Below are 6,214 nucleotides of genomic sequence, written 5' to 3'. Positions count from 1 at the left end.
ATATATATATATATATATATATATATATATTATATATATATATAAATATATAAAACACATACAGTAAAATTTTTTCACCTTTCCTGTCTCTCATCTCTCCAACTTCCAAACTTCTCACTACCTCAACTGCATGGTAATTATAAATTGAGTTTCTTGTGATTCTTTCCAGAGTCTTTGCAGTCATGTTATCTCTCACTTTTACAAGATTTGACATGTAGCTTTTTCACTTAAATTTTATTATGGCAAAATTTCCATGTCAGTAGGTGAGGATTTATATTTTTTACATGCTTACTGTGTATGTTGTTAACCATATAGAAAATTGCTATTGAATTGATTCTGATTCATGGTGACCCTATGTATTTTTGAATAGAACTTCATAGTGGTGTTCATGGCTGTGATTTTTTGGAGGTAGTGTATCCATCAGGCTCTTCCTCACAGGCACTCTGGGTGAAATGACACTGCCAACATTTTGGTTAGCAGCCAAATGTTAACTATTTCAATTGCCCAGGGACCCCTTCATTGTTTGCTTTTAGCTCCTATTGAAGTAGATTTGAATTATTTCTCCCCCACCCATCTGTCAGTGTGTTATACTGTGGTGGCTTGCATGTCTCTGCAGTGCTGAAAACTATGACACTGGTATTTAAAATACTAGCAGTGTCGCTTCATCAGAAGGGATCAATATTTGGAGGTTTGCATTGTTTCATGAAGTAGAAGATGAGAAACACAAGGATGGGTTAAAATATGCTGGCAATCATGAGAATGTGGCAAGGCTGGGCAACATTTTATCTGGCCGCATGCAAGGTCACCGTAATATCTGTCTAACTATCTGTCTGTCTGTCTATCTACGTATCTACCCATGCATTCATCCATCTATCAGTCATCATGTGTCTGCTTCCAAACTTTTGTTAGTTTAAACACTTTTAGCTTTATGCATAAACTTGTATATTTGTCATTTCACAAATATACCAGTATGTCTACAGCTTAAATTTCTATAGATGGAAGCACTGTGCATATATTTGTATATATTTATGTACTTTGATTTATCAAATTTCCTTCAATAGAGTGTCTGCTATTTTAGACCAACAAATATAAAAATAATTGCTTTTCCACAACCCACCAATAAAGTGAGCTACCAATTTTTCTATTTTACCAGTAGAAGAAAAATGTTATATTTAATTTACGTTTATCTTATAAATAAATTTGAGCATCTTTTCATATCTTTAAAAGTCATTTTATTTCCCTTTATGCAAAATATCAGTTTATACTACTTGTTTATCTTTACTCTTTTTTTTTTTTCCAGTGCTTTGGGTATAAAAATGTATTACACATACAGAATTTTATTACTAACCCATACACATAGGCTAGGATACAATAGTACTGGCAGAAGACAGCTAGCTCTTTGGAAAGTGAACAGATATGGGTGGCTCAGAGCCACATGCCACAGTGATTGGTCAGTCAGATTAGGAGGCACATGACAAACACCATTGGGCAGCCGGAAATTCAGTGACTGCTTTGCCTGCCCACACTGCCCTCCCTGTCTGATTTAGAGTTTCAAAAGATGTAATGCCCAGAAGCAAGCAACTGAAGGAAAAAGGCCTCCTAAGGTGGTTTAGGCTTGTCTCAGAAGTCACTGTAACACCATTTTAAGCAAGATGTTTAATTGGATGATTTCCATAAACTGTATACGAAGTTTCTAACCATCACAATTCAGTGAAGCACAAAACATTAAGTTACAGGCTGTGGGAACAGAAGGAGAACCAAAGGTGGCACCTTCTTATCCTGGTTGCTCTGGGGGTAGGGAGTAGAGAAGTTCTTTTTTAAAACCAAGTCCCTCATTTCAATGTACAAAAGAATGCTTCTGATCGATATTAAATTGTATTGAAACAAAATGGACTAAAAAGCAAATACTACTCTATATTGGGGTAAGGGTGGGAGGAAGAATGAGTCCTTCCAAGCAGGAAGGGAGGCAGGTAGAGGAAGGTTCTGTAGCTGTGACCCAAGGTGATGACTCACGCTGCTCCATTTTTACTTTTGATGGTCTCAGGAAGGTCCGATTTTTCTTCTCTTTCTTCCCCTTTGTATTTGCTTGGAAATTTCACCAGTTATCCACACGACCATCTAGACTCTCCTCAAAGTTTTTCTGCCACTCCCTTTCTTGTTTGGCTTTTTCTTGAGCTTCAATCTCTTCTTCACTTTGTCACTTCCTACCATGCATTTCTTTGGCTTCTCTTTCTTTCCTTTTAATTTCTAGTTCAGCAAAGAGTTTCATGGTCTGTTTGTATACCACTTGTCTAAACAATTCAGGATCATCCTCTTCCATATTTGTAGGTTTCCCTTCCTTCTTTAATTGCTTTTAACGCCCTTTCACAGCGTGTTCCACATAATCTTTCCCACCTCAATTACATCCAGGGCCTCTTCTTTTGTTCCTGATGCAGTAGCAACTTGTAAACTTTGTCACAGCTTCAGAAGCCTTTCATGCTCTGTAAGCATCATCTTGTCTTTTTGTCCGGATGCACTAATAGAGGTAACTGCCAAAACTGTTTTTATTATTTCCTCATCTGTCACTTCAGAATCTAGCTGAAGAAACTCAAATGGGTTCAAATTGAAGTAGGAGGCATCAGGACAGGTAAATCTTTCGATCTGGTTTTTGGATGTTAGAACTGAAACTCTATTCTCTATTTGTTTCACCTCACTATAAAAGGTCATAAATGCGTCCTTGGTGCCGCCTCTGCAACCAGAAGTCCCGCTCTCCCCTGAAGCCACCATTTCCCCAATCCAGCTGCTGCCTCACTTGGTTTGCACTTATCTTTATATTTTTTTTATTACAGATTTCTAGGACTTCTTCATGGGAGCTCTGGTAGCATAGTGCCTAAGGCACTCGACTGCTAACCAGAAGGCTGGCAGTTCAAACCCACTAGCCATTCCTCCAAAGGAAGAAGGGCCAATCTACAATCTACTTCTGTAGTGATACTGCCTTGGAAACTCAAGAAGGGGTTGCTATGAGTCGGGTCCTACTCGAGGGCACACAACAACAACAACAGGACTTCGTCATATAGTAGGATGAATAATGATTTATACAGTTGAAACTGTTTTTTTCAAATTATGCAGTTTGTTGTCTTCTCTTATAGTTTATATAGTTATAGTTATAAAATTTTGAGAAAGTTTACTTTGTACTATTTTTGTTTTAGTTTGAGTGTATTTATCAACCTTTTTCTATAATATCTTCCAGACTTTGCATCATAGTTAGAAATAACTACCCTATACCAAGGAGCTCTAAGTGGTGTAGTGCCTAAAGCATTGGACCATTAACCAGAAGTCTGGCAATCTACTTCTGTGTTGATACTAACTTGGAAACCCAAGGAGGGGTCACTATGAGTCTGATCTGACTCCACGGCAGTGAGTATACCAAGGTTATAAATCATCTTCTATGTTTTCTCAGTATTATAATGGCTTAAATTTTTAATTTTATATTTAACTATTTAATTCCTTTGAAGTTTATTCTGGTGCATTGAATGAGTTATAGATCAAGTTTTATATTCCAGATGCCGTCCAGTTATACCCAATAGCATTTTTGAAAAGTTAAACTTTCTTAACAATTCTAGATTAAACTACTGTCTTTTTCCAAATTCTGATGGGAGTCTATTTCATCCTTTCTGCTCTAGTCATTCTTTAGAGTAAAACATCAGAAATACTGTGCTCTGATGATTTAAAGAATATGTTGAGATCTGGCAGAGATAATATGTCTCTTTTTATCCTGATTTATTTTTATTATAATTGCTTATTTGCTGTTCCATGTAAACTTTGCAATGAAGTTGGTCTAGTTTTAAGAAATTTTTATTGGTTTATCTACTGCAATCAAATTATAAATTTTAATTAATTAAGAAACTTGATCTTAAAACAATGGTGAACCTTCCTGACACGTGTTTGTATTTCTCTGGGAGATGTATTTTGCTTTGCTTTGTTTTTCTTGGATTTAATTCATGTAGTTTTTATGAATTTTAGGTTAAGTTTATTGAGAGGTGTGTGTGTGTGTTGTTTTTGTTGTAATAAGGTCTCTCAGATATTTTACTATCTAAGGATGGCTATTTATATGAAGGCTAACAATTCTGTACTTAGGTATATTACTGAATTTCTTACAGGTTATATTAGTTTGTTCACAATTAGCTGAGAGATTAAAGTGATTCAATCATATTCTCTTAATAATGATACTTCTGCTTTCCACTATTGCTCCAAATAGTGCCTAAGGTACCTGACTACTAACCAAAAGGCTGGCAGTTCAAACCCAGCAGCCACTCCTCAGAAGGAAGATGGGGCAATCTACTTTGGTAGTGATACTCCCTCGGAAACCCAAGGAGGAGTCGCTGTGAGTCGGTCAGACTCGATGGCACATAACAACAACAAACAACAATATCTAAGTTGATAAGGCTGCTAACCAGCAGGTCAGCGGTTCATATCCACTAGCTGCTCCATGGAAGGAAGATGGGACAATCCGCTTCAGTAAAGATTTACAGCCTTGGAAACCCAATGGGGTCACTATGAGTCAGATTCAACTCAATGGCAGGTTTTTTATTTTTTTATTTTTTTCTCAATATCTAAGTATAAGAGCTCTGGTGGCATAGTGGTTCAGGTATTTGGCTACTCAAAAGGTTGGTGGTTTAAACTCACCAGCTGTTCCCCAGAAGAAAGATAAGGCAGTCTACTTTCATAAAGATTTATGGCCTTGGAAACTCAAAGGGGTGGCTATAAGTCAGAATCAATTCAATGGCAGTGTTTGGTTTGGATAGGTAAGTATATTTGAATATAAATTTCTGGTGCAAAGCATATATAATTTTGGTACATTTTCATGAGCTGTTAAAAGTACAAATGTAATATATTAAAACAGTGGTGTATGGGTTACCCTTATCTATTGTTTTTTTAGTAAGATAATTCTAGTAATCCTAGCATAATTCAGGCTCTTGAGATTAATATAATGTAGGTGAGTTCGACTCATAGCGACCCCTCCTTGGGTTTCTGAGGCAATATCACTATGGAAGTAGATTGCCCAGTCTTCCTTCTGAGGAGTAGCTAATGGGTTTGAACTGCCAGCCTTCTGGTTAGCAGTCAAGTGCCTTAGGCACTATGCCATCAGAGCTCATAATGTAATATAATAAAATAATAATAGAATATCATGTAATACAATATAATATAATATTCAAAAATGGTTGCAGAAGTATATGGACAGGGAATTGTCAGAAATTTAATCTGAATTCAGAAGAGGATGTGAAATGAGGGATATAATTGCTGATGTCAGATGGGTCTTGGCTGAAAGAAAAGAGTATCAGAAAGATGTTTACCTGTGTTTTATTGACTATGCAAAGGCATTCAACTGTGTGGATCAAAGAAAATTAAGGAGAACATTGCAAAGGATGAGGATTCCAGAAAACTTAATTGTGCTCATGTGGAACCTGTACATAGATTGGGAGGTGTCCTTGGAATGGAACAAGAGGATTAAGTATGGTTGAAAATCAGGAAAGATGCATCATCAAGTGTGTATCTTTTCAACATACTTATTCAATCTGCATGCTGAGCTAATAATCAGAGATGCTTGATTGTAGGAAGAAGAACATCAGTTTTGGATTGGAGGAAGACTCATTAACTACCTGTGATATGCAGATGGCCCAACCTTCCTTGCTGAAAGTGAAGAAGACGTGAAGTACTTACTGATGAAGATCAAATACTACAGTTTTCAGGATGGATTACATCTCAACACAAAGAAAACAAAAGTCCTCACAACTGGACCAATGAGCAACATCATTATAAATGGAGAAAAGTTTAGAGTTGTCAAGAATTTCATTTTACTTGGATCCATGATCAACACACACAGAAGCAGCAGTCAAGAAATCAGATGTCATATTGCAAAGTGAAAATCTTCTGCAAATATCCTCTTTAAAGTGTTAAGGAGCAAGATATAACTTTGAAGATTAAGGTGCACCTAACCCAAGCCATGGTATTTGCAGTTGTCTTATATGGGAGTGAAAGGTGGAGAATTAATAAGGAAGAGCAAAGAAGAGTAAATCCTTTTGAGTTGTGGTGTTAGTGAAGCATACTGAAAATATCACGGACTACCAAAAGAATGAGCAAATCTCTCCTGGAAAAGTGCAGCTCGAATGCCACTTAGAAGTGAGAATGGCCAGATATCATCTCACCTGCTTTGGTCATTCAGTCAGAAGGCACC

General features: G+C 36.7%; 1 pseudogene; it reads right to left on the bottom strand.

Moving 5' to 3' along the window:
• Positions 1-1,912: 1,912 nt before the first annotated feature.
• LOC103199668 lies at positions 1,913-2,766 on the bottom strand (annotated as a pseudogene).
• Positions 2,767-6,214: the final 3,448 nt, after the last annotated feature.

Source organism: Orycteropus afer, unplaced genomic scaffold (genome assembly GCF_000298275.1).
Source record: "Orycteropus afer afer isolate SDZICR_OR568_19922 unplaced genomic scaffold, OryAfe1.0 scaffold00116, whole genome shotgun sequence".
NCBI classification, from domain to species: domain Eukaryota; kingdom Metazoa; phylum Chordata; class Mammalia; order Tubulidentata; family Orycteropodidae; genus Orycteropus; species Orycteropus afer.
The sequence above is the reverse complement of the archived record's forward strand: the minus strand, read 5'-3'. Positions and strand labels throughout refer to the sequence as shown.